The sequence below is a fragment of the Prenolepis imparis genome, unplaced genomic scaffold (assembly GCF_030444845.1).
Source record: "Prenolepis imparis isolate NDT839.2.m4 unplaced genomic scaffold, iyPreImpa1.0 SCAF_11, whole genome shotgun sequence".
NCBI lineage: Eukaryota > Metazoa > Arthropoda > Insecta > Hymenoptera > Formicidae > Prenolepis > Prenolepis imparis.
In genome coordinates, this window is record NW_028141169.1 from 7730336 (window position 1) to 7754212 (window position 23877).

The following is a 23877-nucleotide window of genomic DNA, read 5'->3' on the forward strand; positions in this document are numbered from 1 at the left end:
CTTAAATATATTTAATTTTTATGTAATTTTTTTTATATAATTAAAAAGAAATCAGTAAAAATAAAAATACATAGTTTTTATATATCTTGTACATGTATTTGATAAATACGCTTGCAATTTATGAAAGCAATATTTTATAAATAATTAATGCAAATTGAGATTATCTATTAGAGTATCTTGATGGATATTATAAGAATCTTCTTGCTCATTAAATAATCGACAATACACATCCGTTCGTGAAGCGTACGTGGCAAATCATTGAAAGGTGCAATCTATAGCGGCTTGTTCGATTATTTATGGCCACGCACTCCTCGGCGTCACATTCTGACGCTTGTGAACGTTGGAAGGTGAAGGGTTATTGCGAGAACAACGGAGCATACATAGACGCGACATTTCGAAGGTGCTTTTAGCCGACAAAACATTAATTTACAACCGTCGCCGCGATTGTACAATTCTCCAACTCATCCTCTCCCATGTTAAGATTCACTCGTTGAATAACAATCGAGAAACTTATTAATTAGTAAATGCACATTTTTTTCAAACTAGTTCATCGCAAACGAAGCATTCAGAGAGCTAAAGATATATATAGACTCGCGAATTTCTATACGATCTTTACGAGATTTATATTTTAAACACGAAATGTGTCACGTATCTAAAGCAGACCTTACGAATCATAAATTTGACTCACCCTAATTTTCCCGATTCTCCCGAGTATAAATTCAGATTGCGGTTTTATTCTAATCTATAGCGTACCCTTTCGACTGATTAGCAAAAATATCTCGTTCCTCGAAAATTCTCGAATCTCGTCTTTCTGTCAGTCGTTAATTTATGTCCAACTCGTGTAAAAAATTGGCTACTAGTTAAATAAATATACGCGTTCGTCATTCACCGTATCTGTGCACGCGTCTAACGGGTGTCCCGGTAGCAACTCTGCGCGACCGGCGCACCCACCTCCCTACGGTAGGTCATTCGGTTATTTATGGCCCCGTACTCGCTGCAGAGCAGAGCGTAGAGGAGGGCTTGTGCTTGCTTGCGGCGAAGGAAGAGGGTGGCGTTTTCAGGGAGGTGACGGACTCTTTTACTCGTACGAGCGAAAGAGAGAAGATGTGAGAGAAAAAGGGAGGGAGAGAGAGAGAGAGAGAGAGAGAGAGATACAGGGAAAGAAAGTGACAGACTAACGGCGGAGGGAACCGACCAAGCTTGTACGGCGCGTGTAGCGAAGTCTATAAAGGACTGCTTTATTGATCTCACTCAGTTCGAGCGCGCTAGGATACCGATATAGTCGCCGAGTAATACCGTAACAGTCGTCGGGTCTTTAGATAAAAAGAGGAAGAGCTCTTTCAGCGTATTAACACTCGAACCTCGCATCGTGTGTATGTGTGTGTGTGTATCGAGCATTTTTAAACCGTCAAACACGTAAATATCGCCGCGAGGGCTAATCGTTAATCGCAATTAATCCTCTTTCGTATCACCGACTAGTAAAAGAATGTAAATGATATTTGATCTTCTTTTTATAATAATTTTAAGTATACATATATGTTTCGTTACAGATATATATGCATTTTTAAGTAAATTATGTATTCACAATTGCACTAATTAATCGCACGTGATTATCTTTCATCTAAATTTAGATGAACGATTTTAATATCTTTTATAAATATATCTTCAAGCACTTGTGTAGACTATATTATCTATTTTATTTCCCTGTAACTATATTGTGACATATATAATTTAACACTCGCGAAAGGATTAGGTCACCTTCGACGAACTTCGTGCGCGCTGTCTCTTTCTCTTGTTTTCATTCCATCTTTCCTTCCCCCACCCATTTTACTTAATACAATAGGACACAGCGGCGAGTTTATATTTCCATTTCGAGCGCGGCTGTGCCTAACTTTGCGCGTGTCTGCGAATGGCTTCGCGTGTGCGTTTGAACCATCGCGGGTTCGTACGCAGAATACGCACTTTGTAACTGCGGCGAGGATTTGCTTTCGGGTCAGCGAGCGAACGCGCAATCGAAATGTCAGGTGAGTAGCCACCCTCCTGCGGTCAATAACAGTTCCCTGCGCGTTGTGCCGAAGGTAGACGGACGGAGAGAGAAAGACCGCGGAGCCTTTGATCGAACGACCGATAAAATCGCCTCGGACGAACCGCCCCGCGAATTCTGTCTCGAGAATTGAGCGAGCGTAGTTACATTCGAGATCGTTCCTGAATAACGACGAGATAGCGAGATCTGCCACGAAGAAGAGAACGCGCGCGCTCTAATCTCCAAGTTGCATTGGGCTTTTCGAAATGATATCAGGGATATTTAACTCGAAATTTCGCCGTAAGATATTTAGCGTTATTTGTTTATTATTAAAACAGCCTTTAACAATATTATAATATATACTTAATATTCCTTTCGAGCGATAAGCTCTATGAAAAATGGAGAGAAAACTTTCTGAGCATTTTACAAAAATATATACTTAATACGATCCTATATTATACGAATTTTTTAGACTAATTCCTAGGAGAGATTCTTAAATATAAATTGGAGTTTACATAATTATATATATGAGTAGTATAATTATATTTTAATAAGGCTTCTTTTCATTGCCTCCTTTCACAAAATACATGTATTAGAGGGAAAAACTCAATGATAAAGCAATTCTCGTTTCTCTCAAGATTATCGGTACGAGAGAGCTTGGTGTTCGAGCGACTCCAGACAAGCCAGGGTCGCGGAATTCTAGTAATTTTTGCTTGATTACTCGAGATCCGCCATTAGAGGCGCGCGACGGTGCGGCAAAAGGCGCGCTCGTAGTTAAGGTCGATCTTAACTGCGTCGTGGGACGATGCATGGTCGAGTGTCGCCGCCTCGATGCACCTCGCGTTGTAATCTACGCGATCGGACTTTCTAGAAGCCGACGTGTAATTTTTAGCCCCCCTCTGATATCGCAGCCATGAACAGTCTTGCGCGAAAATTCCACATTTAACGAATGGCGAACGTTGGGAAAGTTTCCGGTGGCTCGTTCGAGATTGAGCAAATTGTGCGCTAAGTGATAAATATTCGATCTGTTAAAAGCTTTAAATCTATAACACAATGAGATATATATCTTGTAAATACGAAAATAATGTTGTATCTTTCTAGATATCTTTTGCCGATAAGGCATGATTATTTCTCTTCACACCAATTTCTCTTCCTCTTTTATGTTACAATTATTTTATATGAAATATTTGATTTAGTTACTTTATATTACTTATATTTCCGTAAAATATATGGAATTATGTATTGTGAAATTTAGCTCGATTATCGAGGTGTCGATGCTGCATTTTATTGCATCTTGCACCACAGTTATTTGTACCTATCAAGACTAAGTATCTATCAACACTCGATATCTTCTAGCTGATAATATGAATTCCGATGATATCTTACAACTATGAACTATTCAAAATGGAAATATTCGATCGGCAGATATGGTGTATAATCGATGTTATAGCAGCACTTTATTGAGTATTGAATTTTTTTTGTTTTTTTGGTACGCAAAGGTACGATATGCATTCTCGGTCGGCGATTCGATCGATGAGCATTACAATTGATTGCATCGTGATTTTATTGTTTGAATAATGAACCACGTGGCGCATTGCTTAAAATTCGAAAAAAGCAATTAAAATGCTCATTTTATAATATCGCGTAATTGCCTGTAATGGAATTGTGTATTTGCTATTTAATATTATTTGTGAATGTATTATTTATGAAAGAGTCAATATTTTAAAAAAGAGAGACGGTGTTAAACAAGTTACTTATTCAAATATGCTAATAAATTTTGCAAACTTAGTAACGAGATAGCCACGGTCGTTTCGTGTATTTACATAAACGGTCATTCATACGCGGGATAAATGCACGGCATTGCATCGAAAGTGAATAATTAAAAAAATTTTTCAATGATATCTTTGTCATTCACGACGGAACTTGATAGCGCGATAATAGAGAGCGACCATCCGCGCTTATTTATTTCGTGTCATGGTCAAAGCCTTCGTGGGTCAAAGACATCAGGCTCGAGTATCACGCGGTGAAAGACGAAATATATTCTCCGAAACTCAACGACTGATGCTCTGGGTTGTTAAAAAAATCATTAGGTCGCATTTTGAACAAAATTTCTTTCAATAAAGCGTATCTGAAATACTCCATTCTGTGCTGTGATAATGTTATGTAACAGCGACAGGAAAAAAATCAAATTATCAAACTCTATGACAGATATTGTTTTAATCTCTGATAATTGTATTTCTTTTAAAATGCAATCATAGATAATGTTTATTTTATGGAAGATCTAAGTAAATTTCAGTTTTCAAATAAAATGATTACATAACAAAAGGGAAACTAAAATCATTGTACCAAAATCAACATATATTATTCTTTCCGTATTTACAAAAAAATAGAAAACTATTTTTTAGATATGTATCTAAAGTTTTTACACAAGTTTCTCTCATCTTGTTTAAAATTTGAATTATTTAAATGTCTAATAGACAATGACATTATCTTTGGTGAAGTTCGCTTTTGGTGTTATTTTCGTCTTATTTCAGCATTTGTTTTTGTTTTATCTTAGCATAGACATATAAATAAAAAATTGTCATTTTGACACAAAGAAATATTGCTATTAATTGTAATCTCTTAATGACGTTCCGCCATTAATATTTCACTCATTTATCTCTCTGAATCACAAAACAAAGATTCTCTTCCTTAAGCTTACTACATATAATACAAAATAGTAAATGCCGTGCGATAGGAATAAATTACGCAATATTCTCGTAAAGTCTCGTAAAATTTGTCGTGCTACGAATACCTTATTGTCGCTATTATCATAATGCTTGCCTTCAATGTCACTGGAGCACAGATCGATATTCACGAGCGTACGAGAAACGTAGCTTATACAGAAGAATATAGGCATTATACGTTTTCGAAGTCGCAATACCGGATATTGAACAACTTAGTTCACGTAATTTTAGTCTTTAATTAGAATTGTGTTTTCACTTTCATTTTGTATCGATATTTTCAGCGACGATGTTCGCTTTTATAATTCATCTATGATTATGTTTACAATAATTTAAATGCTAAGACAAGGTTCGATTTCAATCTGGAACTGAAAATTATAATTATATATATTATGTATATGTATAATAAGCGAGACCTAAATAAATTGGAACATATTTGTTAAATATCAATAAAAAATTTAGTCGAACAGCTCCACTTAAATTAATTGCTAAAGCATACGCAGAAACAATATAAAAATTGATTATTATTTGTTTATAACTCATGAAAAAGAGATAACAATGTTTCCAATTAAGACTAGAAAAAATGTTTCCAATTAATTTTTTTTTTTTTTTTTGTAAAATTGTAAAATGTATCTCGCGCGACCAAATAAATTGAACAGATGACAATTGATTTGATGTGAAGTACATACATAACGCAAATATACGCAGTAAACAAACATTGCGTTTTACACTTGCAACTGCTGCATGTAAAAGGGAAAATAACACTTTTTTTTATTATCGTGTATTTCGTGAAATACATAGATCAATCGCGCGCGAGTTAAGGAGAAAAGTTTCTAATTCATATAAATAATTCAATGTGTATGAACGAATAAAAAATTTCTGATTTAATGATATTAATAATTAACTCTAATTGTAAGAGAATGAAAAGTTGCTATAATTCCGTTTATAAATAATTTAGAAGTATGCTGACAACTCATTGATCTATCAAAATACATGTATGTTTATCCGACTTCCACGTGTTTTCTCGTATTAGACATGGCTTTATCGTAAATATTATCGCGTATTAATACGATATGCTATCTTGATAATTTAGAATCGACGGTTTGTATATATACATACATGTACAAACTGTCGCAATATCTTATCTGTGTGTATATAATACCTATACATGTAGAAGCGACCATTATTATGAGTAAATAACGATCTGCATGTATATATAAAGCATGTACGAACGATATGTAACTGCTTTCTCCCTTTTTTCTCTCCCTCTCTCTCTCTCTCTCTCTCTTTCTTTCTCTCTTTATCTATTTATCTCTCTCTATATCTATTTATCTCTCTCTATATATCAATCGTATATAACCACATTCATTCATAAGGTATGCTACAGTAGCGGCAGAAACGAAATGTCTCGTGGGTAATACGAATTCCAGGCATTATTTATCATTGTCCAGTTTTCATATTTTCGCAGCAATTTATGTCGCTTAACACACGCGCCTTTCCGCATAAATAGTAATAATCGACAATCGCATAAGTGCGCACCAAACACGCATGAAAATCGCGGTATTGTTTATAAAATACCTAATTATAGTTTATTTAAATATAATCGTTTTCTAACGTTTTAACAATAAATCTAAAAAACATGTCTTTACACATTCCAAATTTAAATTTAATCGTAATTACCGTACGAGTGCGTACTATTCAAAGGAAAATAAAAGACCTAATAGCGGTACAGATTCGCGAGTTCCCCTTCTTCGATGTTCTCTCCCTCTCCGTTTGAATTAAGTTAGCGATACATTCGAAAATCGAAGCGCGTCGTTTCCTGTAAAGCCCTCGAGCTGCATGTCGGTCGTTGCATTACGAGACAAGTTCTTTGCATTCTTCGTCGTCTATCCCGGGACTCTCTCTCCCAAGCAATGGGATCTGCACTCGCGCTAATTATCCAGGTCCTCCATTAAAGCTCCGGCAGAACTTACTTCGGCGACGCATCGAGGAGAGGAGAGGGGGAGGGGAGAGGGGGCCTGCCAGGCCACCGCCTGTCCTTCCGGTGCAACAACCCGGAATGCCTCCCAGCGCAGCAGAGAACTCGTCTTCAAACGACGTCCGCGTCTCGGGCGCGTCGCTACGTTACGAGCGCCACGTCCCCGCGTTCTCCTTCCCCTCTTCCACCCCTTCGCCTATCCGTGCTCTCTCACCCTCTATCCTCCGATATACCAATTCCGCTCAGTGCTTCGCGATGGAACGTGAACTCGCCTCCTTCTCTTTCTCCTCTCTTCACCTCCCTGCGCCCAGCCTGTCTCGCGCATAGCGATTCAACGGAGAGAGGACCGGCTAGCGGTGCTATGGCGGAAGAAGGAGCGAGAGGGAGGAACGAGAGAACCGGTGCGAGAAAGCAGATACGAGAAGTACGGGACGGAGACGGATTGATACGCGGTACGGCAGAGAAAGATAGAGTGAGAGCGAGGGAAACAGCCGGAGGGACGTAGAACGTGAACCGATGCGGCTGTCGCGAGAGGACGAGAGGCGTTGTAGAGGAAGGGAAGGGAGAGGAAGAGAGCGTAGAGGACCCGCTCTCTCTCCGAGTGTCAGGAACGAAGCCGAGGGACGAGGAAGAAGCCGGCTGCGGTATAGAGCGATGGAGAAAGAAGCAGGCGAATCGAGATAACGAGTGCAACGGAGAGACCGAGGATGGGAGAGAGACGGCGATACGCAGAACCGAGGGACGTGGGTAGAGATAGAACCCGAAGAGTGGTAGCGCGTGCTCACAAACTCAAACCAGCGCCTCGTCGTCATTGCGTCCTCGCTATACTCTCTCTCTCTCTCTCTCTCTCTCTCTCTCTTTCTCTCTCCTTCTCATTCCTTCATCCCCCTGCCTCGTCTCCTGTACCCGAACCACCCTTCCGCCCTTCGCTACCTCGCCCTCTGTGGTGTCCGCCTAACCAACCCCACCCCTCGCTTGCCTCCCCTCTCACCGTTCGCCCTCGATGCTGCCTCTAGCCTCGTGCAATCCCCTGCCACCCCCCGCCTGTCCACCCACATGCCTGCGAAACCGCTCGTTGCCGTACCACCGAGCCACCCCACGTACCGACTCCCCCATTACCCGGCCGTCTCCAATCCTCTCTCTCTCTCTCTCCCTCCCCCTTTGCCTACCGACCGACTCCTCTTCGCTTTGCGCGACTCCGCTCTCGGTCTCTTCTTCTCTCTTCCGACTGCCGTCCCCATTGCGGCTCTCGCTCCCGCGTCTCGCTTGCCTTCCCCCTTTCACCCCCTTGTCCTGCCACTGCTTCGCGACGCCCGGCGTCACCCCCTTCGGGCAACCAGCACACCCGAAAGCCATGGAACACGACAGGCAGCTCCGCGATTATCTTTTGTCCGATCGTATGTCGCGCGTGTATGCGTGCGAGGGGGATGAAGCGCGGGGATGAGGGAGACGGAGAAAGGACGTGTGAGAGGACAGCAATTTAGGAGCAATATAATAGAACAAAATGGAATAGAAATTGTTCTCTCGGAACGTTTTACGCGAGAAAAATAATCAAACACGCGGTTCTAAGCATACTTCCGTTCTCGTGTTAACACGTGACACTAATTCACTAAAAAGAAAAAGAGGAAAAGAAGCGCGATAATGACTAAAAGTGGATCCAAATAAATTTTATTATTCTATATTCTTTAAATCTAACTGAGCAGGAGAAACGGGATTCCTCGAGATTTATTAATAGACGACTTTCGGAGAATTGGCCGATTAGTGATAATGGTAAAATCGATAATCTCTCTTTTCTATGCGTTACGCCCTTCTACGAGTATCCCTTGATCTCGACGGTACAGAGCGATACTTTGTGGATGCGTACGTTGGACGGCGAACTGGAATTTTACGCGTTTCCGGGAAGAGAGAGGCAGGCGAGATGCGATATCGAGAGAGCGGTTTCCACAGAGGAAAGCGCGCGTAGATCTCGCCGATATTCACAGGGTGAAAGGGACTGTATGTGTGCGCGTGTTCGATCGCTTTGTGTGCCGCGTCCGTCTGTGCCGAGAACGCCCTTCGGCTAGGGCGAGGTTCCCGCTTTGTAACGCCGGTGATTTCGAATCGATCGCGCACTGTTCCTTATATTTTGTAGGAAATTTTTCCGAAATGGCGACGCGCGAAAAGATTGAGAGAGGATTCGAGAGAGATCGCGAACGGAATATACGAAAATTATTGCTCGAACGTGAAATTCGCCGCTCGGATTTCGCTAAACAATTTTATTGGCACACGTGACACTTGCTTTGTTTGTGTTACGTAAATTCTGTTATCAATATTTCGATAAAACATTTTAATTTTGTTACACGCGTATGTGTGACAATAGCAAAAATCAAGTTGCACGTTAATAAAAGTGGTGTTGAGAATAAGCTCTGTTTATTATAACTCTAGAACTTTTTCAAAATTCGCGTAGTTAACGTATGTAATAAAATCGTAAAATAAAAAACGTTTTCTTTTTTTAGCAAGAATTTCAACTCTTGGCTTTTAAAATATTTACTTAATAATTTGCATAATATGCAGATAACGTCAAGCATTATTTACACGTTCGCGTGTGTGGGCCACAAAAAAAAACTATATTCTCTTAACTAGCGCAAAACAAACTAATATAAGTACTCACGTAATGTTCGCGACATACAAAAGCAATTGCATCATTTTAGCAAATAATTATATATATAGATGTACATACATATAGTTTGGATTTCGGAAAATAGGATACGCGCGCGAGTCTGTTGTTTCTATATTATTAACGCGAAAACAAGAACGAAGATAAACGAGACCAAGTACATTTCGTATACAGAACTGAGTGGAATGCAATGTTCAAATTTAGGCAAGCTGTTAAATGTTGAGTGAAATTAAACTACTATCATATGGAGGTTTCATATCTGGAAATAATTAATTTTAATTGTATGCGAAAACGCAACATCATCCTTATACTCTTTCTTGAGGAAATCTTAACTTGTACGATAGTATGACGCATATTTCGACGAAACAATACGCATCTTTATTATATGTATCTCATTCTGTACCTCAATCTGTACCATCTCTAATCTTGATTTTTTCTTCTTTTTTTTGCAGGTGAAATTGAGCGACGATTGAGGGATTAACGCTGCCATCAATCATTCGAATATGCCGCGATGGGACTCGAGATAAAAAATAGGTACGTGCGAAAATAATTATATTTCTGGTGAATTATATTTCTGTAAAAGCGGCTCGTCTCTCTCTCAAAATACGAATTATATATTCGCACTTACACTTACATTTATCTCGCTATCAAACATAATTAGACTCTGCATTTAAGAAAATGCACATTACGTTTATTATTAACAATAAGATAAAAGCAATTTTTCCTCATCAAAAAAATATTAATATCAGTTCTATTTATCACATTCTTTCTGGCTACCGAATATCCAATTTTACGGTTTTGAAATACATGCAAGAACGTAACCATCAGAGTCGATGCGCGAGAATTATTCCCGATTGAGAAACTTCAAACTCAATTCGTCCTGTCATTATGGAGTACTTGTCCACCTTCGATGCGAAGAGAATTAACGCTGAATGTTGCGGAGAATGCATTGCCACGCGGTGGCACGTGGTAAATGCGCCATGCGCGTGTCACCAATTAACCCTTTATGGCCCAAATTTCTGTACACGCTATCTCGCCATAGTCGGACACAAGTACAATCCCGCATCACTAACCTGTGCCTGTGCTGAATTTTCTTTACATTCGTGTTACATACGTGTCATACATAACGCGATACGCGAAGCGACGTAGCGCTTTTACATGATGTTATGAAAGATTTATCTCGTGTCGTCGCGACTCGTAAAATAATCATTGCGGGATATAAAGTATAGATCTATAATTAGTTCGTGAAGATGAAGCTACACGACGAGAGAAAGGCGCGCGAATGTTTTATGATGTAAGGATGTTATGCGTTATAGAATATTGTCGTTATAGCTTTTAGATATACGCGCAGGATATAATCAACGACATAAATTATCCGTTTATGGACTTTTTGTGCAATAAAAACAAAATTTTGATTAACATCGAATTAAATGGCGAGAAACGAAAGCAAACTTTATCGTTTCGCTATAAACGCGAAAGTTTAATATTATTTGTGTATTATACGTTTTGACAAACCGGTACACGTGCTTCGTGCTTCGGATTTCGCGATCGTAGTTGAAAGTTAACGTTATTATTCCGCGTATAACGGATGGAGGAGGACATCCGTTTGAATCGGCTCAACTTACTACTGCATTTTTCTCAATTAAGAGAGAGAATGGAATGGGATAATTAAGTAGAGAAAAACACGTATTTCATATTCTCCCCATGGCGCGCAAATTGTCTTGAGTTAACTTTTTCAAAATCCTGTTATGGAAAAGCGCCAGATATAAAGAATATCACGCACGATCAATTTAATCCGTTCACGCTCCTAATAACGCCGTAATAATTAATCTTACACATCCAAGATATAAAGTGTGGAAAATATCGCTGAACGTTGCCGAAAATCTGTATATTTTGTAAATACTCGCGTGCCGCTTGAGAGTTCTCGCGAGTTACCGGTATCGATATAGCACAAATCTCATTCCGGATATTCCGAAAAACAAATCCGAACCGATGATGCATTCCGTTCGCGTCGAATCGATGAGGATATAGTGATACGCACGAGACACGAATTTTAAAAACCATTCACCGGCGCGAGAACGCGAGAGAGAGAGATTCCGAGTGCGCGAGTGCGCTGACCGAACAAAGAGCAAGAACAATAAAATTTGCATAGATGCCGAATAAATAACGCGACGCAGAACGCGGGTTGTAAATCAAAACGTGCCCAGTGGCAGCGGTATACGCGAGTGTGCTCTCTGTGTATCGTTCTATTATCGGGATATATCTATTCTCGCGTTGTGTGACACGAGACTTCCAACGGCAAGAATTGCATCGGTCTCTTAAATTAATGGCGTGTCACGCCATTGTTATGCGATATCGTCTCGAATGATTACCGAAGAAGCTATCGATTCTAAAGTAATCGGGATTAAGATAAACCAAGGTATACAGCTCGTTTCGACACAATTAATATCTATCGAATCAGTATTTATATTAATGCGTGATGCAATATCGATTGCACAGTGTGTAAAAAAAAAAATTAAGAAACTAAATTTATCTTTCTCGCTTTTCCTGGCTGATCCAGCAAATTTACTTTAATATACACGAGAGAAGAGAATGTGTCGAGGTTTAAGTAAAAGGAAAACATGGTGCAAATGCAAGAGGATTAAGCGATATGAGAGAAAGAATAAAGACGAAAGTTAAATGAGAGAAAAATAGATACAAGTCAAACTTGCGTTGATAAAAAGTTGGACTTACATCTATATTTTTCTCTTTACAAATGATCGAAAAACTACTACCGCAAAATAAAACTGACTTTTATATTACAAATCTTTCTCGCACATTTCTCTAAATGAGAAAATGACATATATCACTATTCTCCGATTCGTACATCTCCATATATCAACCCTTGAGATATTCTTAGAGCGCGTTGAGATTGAACGACGAAAATGCGCGAAATCATCGCGGCGTCCACGTGAGAAAATATTCGCACCTCTATTCGTACATCCAGGCGGAGAATGACGTTTGCACGTAGTTTGCGTTGTAGCTCGCGGATATACCGCAACGCAACGCGACGCAACACCGGCACGGCCTACATATCGCATTTTGTAATGTGCGATTTGACGCGCCGCGGTGCGAGCAGAAAGCGTGGGTGGCTTCGATCATCGTCGAGGAAACGTGCCGGCGTTGACTCATTCCGACGACGACGAGTTCTCATAGCCATGGGTCGCGCAAGGTGCCGGTGCATGCGCGCGCTGCAATCAACGGCCACGTATCTACGCGTATATGCAGTAAGAGACGGAATTGTCCGTTGACGTCATCGTCGACGATTTATTCGATCCGCGCCCCAAGTTCGCCGTGTGCCTGTGCAAAGTGTCTCTCTCCGCGACGAGCCGCGTTAATTTTAAAATTTTATTATCATCGCGAGAAACTGCGAATCCAGAGGATGCCGCGAGTATTCGATGAGAATTATCGATAATTAAAAAAGTTTAATTTTCTAGAAATTCGTACGCGATCGATATCACTGCTAAACATATTGGACGCGATAAGAAGATTTAAAAAAATGTAACAAAATGTTGCACGAGCCTAAACAATGTTCTAAGCTCTCGATATAAGTTTTTATTTAGAAGATAATTAAAACTTTAGAGCGTTTTCGTGCATTTTATTTTAGAGTACACCAATCCTATTTACGCGGATGGGAACGAATAAAAAAATTCAAAGTTTTTAATATTACATGCTCCACGTTAGTTATTTTTGAAACGGCCAAATTGCATCTCGCACGCATTGATGCATATGACCGAGATATAGAAATATACGCGGAAGCGGTTTGGAGATGTTTGCGAAACATAGTCCATCAGTCACGTTAGTTTTTAGAAATAGCTTTTTCGTCAAAAACTTTATTGTACATTTCAGGTACATTTCAGCCATCATACATCAAATATAAAACTTTGTCTATCTCGCGAAAAAATTTTAATTTTTTTAAATCGATGTATGCAATATACAATTGCACCTTACGGATTATACAAATGCGAAATTGCATTTACCCCCAAAAAATAAATTACAATCATATCTTTCTTCTGAATATATATACATATATATTTTTATATATGTATATTTCTAATTATAATTAATAAGACGAAATAATCGTATATATATATGTAACAGAGGTTTTTTCCGAATCAGTACACATAATTATAAAATAAATGTTATTACTTTCTTTTAAAATCTTGCAAAATTCATTGTGTTATACTATTATTTCTTTATTTTAAAATAACAAAATCGTGAATATATGAGAAATATGGAAAGACAGGAGAAAATATGATTTAATTTTAAATGTTTGACATTTGTATCGCATTATATATGTATAGATATCATTAAATTATTTCAATGAAGCTAAACGATCTCTATCTCTCTCCCGCAGTGGGCAATAACGTTTAATTTGTATAATAATATTTGGAAAGGTTCCTCGCATGAATCGAACGAATCACACTTTTGATACGCGCGTCAGATGAAATTTGCCTATATCCACCATTGCGATGTGAATTTTACGTCACGCCGGATACCACTTGTTTTATAGAAAAAACACTACAACGATACTCCAATATCCATGGTATCGCCCGAAAACCCGTTGTATCGATAACACAAGCGAGTTGTACCGGATATTGCTTGATTGTGACCTCAAAAGATCCGATATTTTCGCAATACAATCGAGACAAACTTAATTCCATTTGGACAAATAATCGATGGTATGTCGCAAATTTTAATGATTTCCATTAACTGAAATAATCATAATAAAAATCCGTAGCGATAAATTTCCCGTTCGTTAAAATTAATTAAATGTAATCAACGATAAGCAATTATCACTGAATTATTCAATTTGAAGTTTCACCGCACGAAAACATTTTGCTCGAATTTTCCCCGATTTATGCCATTTGAGAGAGATTGCAAAAATTAAATTTATAAATAAAGTCGTATCATAATATCATGTGTGTGTGTATGTATGAGAGAATATTAAACATGTTAAAGACGCCATCAATTATCATTACTTTCGAATATCTCCCTCGTCATGCAGATCGTTGTCGAAATAAAACAGCGGCTATAGAAACTATACAGTTCCGATTTCCGATTGAATATACCGTCGGCTCGAAAGCCACTGCCGATAACGTGTCCGCCGCGTATAACCCTCTCCTTCTCCCCAAATCCACAAAATTCCGGAATCCAGTCTGCCACGTGCAGAATAAAACGTAGAGAAGAACGAGGATAATAAAAAGCCCCGCCGCGTAGAGCTACCGCTCGAAAAAATTGGTACGAAGATTTTATACGGTCCAAACTCTTTGCTCTTGCACAGGAAAAATATCGTATAAAGTAACGCGATGTGACGATGCGGATGTGAGCGATGGTAATTTCGTTTTATTTATCATTTACGTTGTTTATAAACACGTGATATTTAAATGAATCATATTTTTCTGTGTTTGTGTTTCATATTTCTGCAGCATACGATATTTTAAAACGGTAAAAAAAAATCACATTTTACATTTCAATTATCCGTTGAAGAAATCGTATTTTATTTTCGTTCTTCTATTTTTTTTCCTCTATCAGAAAAACAGACTAAAGGGCAATCGCATGGAGAAGCGCTTAATTATCGTATTCCAGTCTATAGAGAAAGAGAATTATCTAGTTTTTGAATACGATTTATCTTGTTCGGTTTAATTTTAATTTGTATAATTAATCTTCGGTAAATTCAGAAAAACATAGCAGAAAGAGAGTGATTATAACATGAGTTGAAAGGATGCTGCAGAAAGCAAATGCCTAATTACGATTATTGGAGATCACAATTTTATATATTTTTACAATTGATAATTTTATACTAAAAATACATGTAGAAATTCTATACACATAAAGAATTCTCGATTTTTCAAATACTACTTTTGAATATTTTAAATGAAATTTTGAAGATTTAATCTAAATCTTTATCATTAGATTTTAATAAAAACGATCATGAAATATATTTTTAAACTTTTGTGACTAATTGTAAACGTACAAGAGCTTATTACTTTCATTTTTAATTCCACATGTTATACATTTTTTACGGTTTTTGAAAAAGAAAAAGTGTTCCTCATTGTTTTAATTTTTAATATTTGTTATTTTTTTATTATGGTATACTTTATATATATATTTAATTTGCAAAAATTTGATGAAGAAAAAGATTGTACAAGAAAGAATTAATTTGTATTAATTGTTTGTATTTATATTTATTTTGAATTCATTGAAAACTAATAAAAATTCTCAAATCTTTGCAAATGATAAGATAAATGACGCCGCATTAACAATGTCTTATTAAGACACGTATAATAGACCGATTAATTCCGCTCGATTGAACATTGGATAGTATTGAATCGCTTAATCTCGTTCGAGTACTTTGTCGATTTACTCGAAGCACCAGAGTACTCAACTCCGACCGCAAACCTTGACAGTATCCAACATTAATGTCGTTTATCTATTGCGACATCAATAACTCGGATTTTATTTGAATATCGATTGCATTCGCTCGTATAATAAATTTTCTCTGCAAATGTTTGAAGTCATTCTCTTGAATTTTTGATAAGACAATTTTTATTAGCGACATTTTTCTGGTTTTTTTTCTGAGAAAATTAAAATTTGAATATGTTGATTTTTATTAAAGTACGACGTTGCTGAAAATAACATTTAGATTTGTGTGCACGAACGATAATTACCTTAGCATGTTTTTTTTATAAAATAATCTAACTAGCGCATTTTTCGAATGCCACGTATAATTTTATTGTCTCTACGAAACTAAAGTACGCCACGAGATTCGTGGTCGTGGAACAGATAAGCCCATTCTCTTTTTAAATTCACCGTACATTGTGCCGTTTAAAGTTCTTTTTTTAGACACCATTTCCGTTTAAAGTGCTTCACGCAACGTTAATTCCGTTTGCGCGTTTTAGACGATCGCTTAAAAATTCACGAGATTTCTTCACATGAAAATCTAAAAGCGGGGATCAAAAAATCACTATAATTCCGATTAGCTCACACGCTAAAGAGATTTCGATGTTACCATCATCTCGCGATAATGAATTCGCGATGCGATTGGCATAATAGTATATCTACGTTTCTGAATCTGTAGCGTAATCGAAATTACACCAGTTTTCAATCCCAATTGACGAGCAACGAAATTTTGCGTACACGCACAAATGATTCTGGGAGGCGTAGCGAGCAAAGAGGCGCGTTCGCCGGCGTCTTCGGCGGAAATTATGCCAGAGCTCTCGGTTTTCTTCTCTCGCGGCGTCTCTTGGTGTAAACGAACGTCGAGGTAACGTCGGGCTTGGTTCGTCGTTACCGCCGCCGTTACGTTCATGGCAGTGTGGCGGAACACGCCCCCAGGAACTGCGTTTCTCGTGGGCGACGGCCTGAAATATCGAGCGCCTTGCCCACGTACACACGCGAAAACGATGGTACCCGGACGACGGTCGAGAAAGAGCACGAGAGCGTGTGGCGAGAGGGTCGAGGAGAGGGCAAAAAGAGCGAGAGAGAACGAGCGAGAAGAGCTCAGGACGGTTGGTGGCGAAAGGGGAGAAGAAGGGAGGATACTCTGGCGCGAGGAGAGTAAAGTGTGAGGGGAAAGAACGATCGAGAGGGGTTTCAAGGGATAATTTTCTGCCTTCCCGGTCCGTGTGGCTGCTCGCGCGCGTATAGTAGACGAATTTCTGGATTCGACCGTGTCGAGCGAAGCGAAATACGTGGGCTTTAAACGACCTGGAAACGATGCGACGTCCGCGTTTAGCTTTGCAGTGACACATTTTTCCGTTGCACGTGCGGAGATATTAATCTTTAACTTGAACGTCACATGAATTTCGATTATTTTTCTAATTGATGCTTAATTAAAGATTATATGTTACGATAAATGCAATGATTGATTAACATGTTCATTAGCGTTTAATTTGTTCTCTGTTAGGGATGACGATTATATATTTCAATGTAAAATGATCAAGTTTATCAGAGCAAGACGCGTCGGTGAATGTTAATCGTGATTAGGGATGTCCGATTATACCTACTTTTCTAAAGAATAGAAGAAAGTTTCATGCATTTTTGCAAATCATAAATAGTTGCGAACTGCGAATTCGTTTCTCCATATTAACGGGAAAAAATTTACATACATATTATACCGCGTACTTCGTTTCTTCGCTCGTTCTAGCTTAGTTTATTGTTTTTCTCATTCTTTTAAGGATGAGACACATTTAAACGCAATGCAGCTTTTGGTGCATATAAGTGTAGGTATAAAAGGAAATAAAATCACGCTTCTACGAGATACTTCTGAATATGCTGATCAAACGTTTATGTGTTTAGCCATACTCTTTTCTCTCGATTTTTTTTTTTTGTACAAAGATTACACAGCAGTAATCTTTACATTCTATATAGAAAATATAGTTTTCTCTACATTTAGTGACAAAACTATTCATTATTTTGTTGTCGCAATTTATCGAAATTTCTTTTCTTTCTGCAAAATGCTATTTATTTTATAATAATTTTTATTGTATGTTTTTCTTGCGTTTTTCTCTCGAGTCTTAATCATTCTTAATAATTAAATTATTAATTAGTTTTTTGTAAACTTTTTTCTGTATTGAATCTATCGCGAACATTTCGTTTAGAATCAAAGCAAAGAGAGAGTTACGTGCTATATATACACATACACATATATCGTAAACATACATTATGGAAGGATTAACTTTCCATATTAGCAGCCTACGACATTGCAAAGTAAGGAGATCCTGGATCCGCAAGTCTCGAATACGTGGGCTTTATAATATTCCAACGCTGACGTGTATGATGACAGTTCCGACATCTTACGTGAATTAAACATAAGAATTAAACATTGCGGTGACTTTTGTGCAAGATTCCGTATCAAATACATGCTATACTTAACATTTGACAATGAATTTTACGCCAAACTTACGATCGCCGGGTTCTATACGAACAGCTGAAGGATTCGTGTTTTAATTAAGTCGCTATAAATTCATTATATATAAAAAAAAAAATAGATACAACGCTTTTATTATGATCATTTAAAGTATAAAATATTAAATAGAAAGTAATCATATTTAATCTCAAAATTATTTAGATGCAGTTGGCAGAAATATGTATAAGTTTAGTGGACATATCACATAGAATCTCCCGTAATCTTGCGGAATCAATCAATATTAGAACTATATAAGCTAAGGTATCGGAGTATCTTCGAATATCCTAAATATCTATGAATATATACGCAATTGTTTTTCTTTTCTCTTTCTCATTCTTTTGTTGTTCGTCATGAAAGTAGCTCTCAAAAACCGTAATTCGGTGATGCATAGAATGCAAAGCCTTGCGCGATCGGTAGTCATGAGACAAGAAAGAAAAGGAGGAGAAGGGGCTAGAAGGAGAAAGAGGAAAGGGGAATAAACACGAAACGAGAGAGAGAGAGAGAGAGAGAAGTCGCGATTCTTTTGAACCGCGGCCAAGTTTTGTGACCTGACGGCCGACCGACTCGGAATCCAGTTGCAGACGATTTCTCGTCTCTGCGTCTTTTAACGTACGACGCGATGCGTCATATAGCGTGAACATGCGTGTGCGTCATGCGTACCATGAGCACGAGATAGAGAAGCATAGCGACCCGCAGAAAGGAAAGAAGCAAAGAATGAGAAAATATCCGCGTACTCTTATTACGCGTTTGTCCCTGTTCCGTTTAGCACGCTCGAGAAATCATTCCATTACGTTACAGACACATTGCACGAGACACCGGAGTGACATTGGTTTGTCCCTTAACTAACATAACGAAATGATATTTCATTCATTTTTTCATGAGACTATGGTATTCCGGAATTTGTTATATAAATTATTGTGTGTATGCGTGTGAACAAAAAACACTGACATAACTTTATCGGAGAACAAACTTTTGGTATAAAATCGTTTCGTAAACATCAGGAATATATTTCAAATATTTTGTACACACGCATTGAATCGAAGTTCGTATCGAATCGAAAAATTAACATTTTCATAACGAAAGAGACTCTGTTAACCGAGTTAAGAATTAATTTGGGTAAAGGAACTGATTCCATCAACGTTGCGATTAGTTTATTATTTTATATTATAGAGCCAGTAATACTATTCGGAAACAAAGAGGGAATTAATTTGACTACGGTCAACATTTTTAGTGCAAATATACACACAAAGGTTGTTTTGCGTTACGCGCGGCATGCGTTTTCAGCTATAAGCGTATAACTGGAATGCGACGAACGCAGTGCAGAATTCCTTCGTTATTTTAAATTGGAGAGCGCACACACAGAGTGACGCAATGCAGGCCGACGTGGAAAGAGATATAGATATGTTATGCGTAATTCTTGCAATCTGCGTTTGCGTTTTCCGACGACTGCTGCAGCGAACAACGCGTTGCGATATCACGTGCGTATCGTATACAGGGTGACGCGGGGGAAAACACCTTTAGACCGATGAATTAATTATCGATAAAAATCTCAATTGCCGAGAGGAGAAAAGAATATTTAAGTCAACAGGTTTATAAGGAACAAGAAGAAAATATTAAGTGAAAGCATGCAAGGACGATGAGAGAAAGAAAAAGTAAATTGCGACAAATATTTTAAAGTTGACAAACTAAAAATATAAGATTTTTTTTTTTAGCCGAGTTAATTAAATGAGCAATTAAAATTTTATTTCGTAGTTAATTTCAAAAGTAACCTTCAGTAAAATGCAATTTATCACTTGAATCGTCGAGATATTTAACGCTGAAAATGACATAGTTGCATTGAATTCTCAACGAAGAATTCACTCGAAATACATCAAAGAATCTATCATTAAAATACTTTTGATACGATATTCTGTGTAGTCCGTTCAAAAATATTTGACGCTTTGGCTGCTTCGAATATTCGCAGGAGCGGATGCGAACATGTTGCGAGCATCAAATAGCGCAAATATTATATAGATGACAGTACAGGAACCGCGGTGTCAATTTCAATTAACTTTTCATATTTTTTTGCGATCCGTATGAAAAAGTTTATCTTACTCATGTGTGTCTTTTCGTCTTCTCTATTATAAAATTTTCAGATCACTCTAGAGTCGAATATATTATTAATAAAAGCAGAAATAATCTTTGCAAGTGCTCTAAATTAAGCTCACGAGCTACGAGTGGAAAATTGAAAGTCGATCTTTCATATATTCGAAATCGTTGAATATTAATATCGGTATTCCACAAAGTGGGTCGTTGAAAGCCGAAATAGTGCTCCTGTATGTCACGATTGAAACGATATTCCGTCAAAGAGATTTAGCGCTCGTCCTAATTGCATTTTATTCTGAATGAGTGAATGAAAAGTTTTTTCACTTAGAAGTAACTTGTGAAAAAATAAAAGTTACCAGATTTTATAATCGGCTTTTTCCTTCGAATTTAACGATAGCAATAATTAATAGTTATATAATCTCAAAATTTGTTAAATCTTATAAACAAACTTTCTCGCAAAAGTTTTCCAAAAGATTAACTTGTAGAATGTAAAAGAAGTAACTTTTGAAAAAGTTCAGTGATATTAAAGGTAAATTGACAGAGTATACCTCAATTATGTATTTAATTTATCTTATCAAAAATACGTTTTATTTAATAATAATAAATTATAATCAAAAAGAAAAATGACGTTTTTAAAAGAATTATCTCTTGTTTTTTTTTAATGCCAACATTTATCTCTTTGATTATAATTCCGTTTCTCGACAAACACACACACACAATTCGGATAGGTAAAACTGCAAAATTTTTACGTAAGCAGGATCAGCCGCAAAATTTGCAAAAATTCCGCCAGATTGTTCCGGCAAAGCGGCATTTAATTTTAGTCCGATCACGCCTGCAATTGGAATTTAAATTGGGGTGCAGAGGAAGAGTGACCAGCTCTCTCGCGCGCGAACAGCGTACGGTTGCCGCTCGTTACGAAACTTCGTTACCTCACCGTAGGTATTTTCAACCCCGAAGATCCCCGTTAGCCCCCGGGCGAATCCATTAAAGGTAAAAGCTCCTCTCGTTTACATCTGCCGCCGTTTGTCCCGGTTCGCCCCGTGTCTCCTCGCGTTACGATTCTCCCCCCGGAAGAGAGAGAGCAGCTGCTTAGCGAACGGGCGCGGATGCACTCGCGACAGTCGGATGCAATTGTCATCCGTTGCACCGCGTTGCAACGGCGATATTTTCGCCCTTTATGCGCTCCCTCGTGACTTTTTTAACTCGCGAAATGATAAGAATTGCAACGCGACGAAACATAAGAATAAAAGGAGCAAACATGTACGTATATAACATATCCTAATTTATTTTACTAAATTATTAAATATTCGTTAATATTTTTAACCTTTATGGTACCTGTATTTTGATACTTCACACATATATTGATTTGCATTGATAAAAGAGTTATCTTGTTGTACATAAAGCGTAGAGATTTTAAAGTTCTTAATCTTAAGTGACTATACGACATAAATAAAAAATTAAAAAAAATAAAAGACTATTAGACAATGCGGAAATGTCACGGAAAAGTCAATCTGAGTGGCTACGACATAAATTAAAAAAAAAAAAATAAAAGAATATTAGACAATGCGGAAATGTCACGGAGAAGTCAATCTGACTAACCGAGAGCTGGTTTAGAAACGAGCTTCGTAATCGCATCGAGGACTCGAAAACGCTAACCGCATTGCACGTTGGTCGCAATGACCTTTCTTTACCGTACGAAGAGACAACGTCAGCGACACTGTCTCATTGGTCTACGGTACATTATGGACGATCGAACATTCGCCTTTTCCTTCAACGCTTTTCATTATATAAAACGTCAGTGAAAATTTAACGTCGGTGAAATAATGTGGTTCCTGCTAAATTCATCTAGACTCGTCGATGAAAATTTCCATCTCTGGAGAACGGTGCAAATTTTACTTGATCGTACTATGCAATTAAACACTTTGAAATTAAGTAATATTTATACCGAGAATAATATATAGCGTGGAAATTGAAATCATACGAGAGTTAAAAATAATCCCGTGCTATTATGATGACAATCTCGCGCCAAATGTCACTCATTGTCAGTTCTATACTGTCTAATACACGTGCAATTGATCATTTATAGCGTTTTAAATGGGAATCTATATTGGTCTTTGCATACGAATTTGATATAATCTAATACAGCGTTATGAAATGACATTTATCACGTATGAGGAAAAGATAGATATTACCATGATTTTCTCTCATCATAAAGCTATTGAAAATATTTGAATCGATGATTCTTGGCGAATCAGTTTTCTTCGAGAATCGATACAAGCGAGGTGCGATAAAAGTCTGCGATAGAGAGAAACTATTAATAGCCCACTTATGAGAGATAAACTGAGATAATTCTTTCAGAGAACGAGTACATAGCGAGTAAGTTTAGCGTTTCGTATTACCGTACCGAAACGCGTACAACGCATATAACTACACGCATACATCAGACACACATACGCCGGGAAAATCCGTCCGACCGTATGCCGGGTTCGTAAGCCACGTGGTATCTATGTTGGTTTCCGTGCCGCGGTGCAATGTACACGTAGATTCCCCTCTTTTGCAGCGAATGCGCGTTGCACTTAATCTCGCTAATTCCGCGTCTTTATACGGAAGTATTAAAAAATCACCGGTAGGTATTCGAATGACACAGAAAAAAAAAAAAAAAAAAGAAAATACGAGCATAATACTAGATAAACATGTCAGTTTAATTTATAAACCTACTTCGAATTTATCCTCGCAAATGATTTGTTGTTTCATAAGGAAATTAAAAAATTGAAACTTTAACTATATTTATACGAGTTTGAATACAAATAGGAAATTAAAAAAATTATAAAGCAAAATGATATAAAAAAATCTATATTATATATATTAGCGGATTAAAAAATTGAAAAAATTAATTTATGCTGTATTTTATTTTTTATCTTGTTTTTCAAAAGTCAAGTCTTCTTTTTTCGAAAGAATATAATTTCAAGGTTTCACCAAGGTTTGCCAAAGCGGAAGATAATTTCGCTAATTGTGAGACATATTAGAGAGATCACGAGAAAGTCTGTCGTTCAAACTCGACGACATTTCGAAAAAAACATCAGAAGAGTAATATTTTATATCGCGTAACGTGCTCTTCGCTATTTATATAAGTAAGAAAATCTCGACGAATCACTATATTGATCGTAACGATTACGTGGAAATCGTATAGCGTTCTATGGAAACTCGTTTGCGAGCCGAGGCAAGCGGGACCGCTCTTTATCTACCGACGAGGTAGCATCTGTGACGAGCATAACTAATCACTTTCATAATTCATCGCTACCTCCCGTCTGTTTACCCCCGCTCGAGTATCGCGCACCCGCTCGAAAATGTGCAGCCGTTGTAATTACGTACAGAGTGTTCGAGTATTAAATTTTCCAGGGGTATTTGAAATTGCGTTTTTTCCTCAGCGCAAAAACAATGGCTCTCGTTTGTCGTAAATTT

The 23877-nt window shown here is 37.7% G+C and overlaps 1 protein-coding gene across 14 annotated transcripts in view; it reads left to right on the forward strand.

Moving 5' to 3' along the window:
• LOC145943054 (bromodomain adjacent to zinc finger domain protein 2B) overlaps positions 1-23877 on the forward strand; it is a 154983-nt gene that overhangs the window by 44473 nt on the left and 86633 nt on the right. For all 14 annotated transcript variants that reach the window (XM_083050274.1, XM_083050271.1, XM_083050267.1 and 11 more), the window contains exon 2: positions 9833-9914. The gene's annotated coding sequence lies outside the window, so the exon portion shown is untranslated. The remainder of the gene's footprint in view (positions 1-9832; positions 9915-23877) is intronic.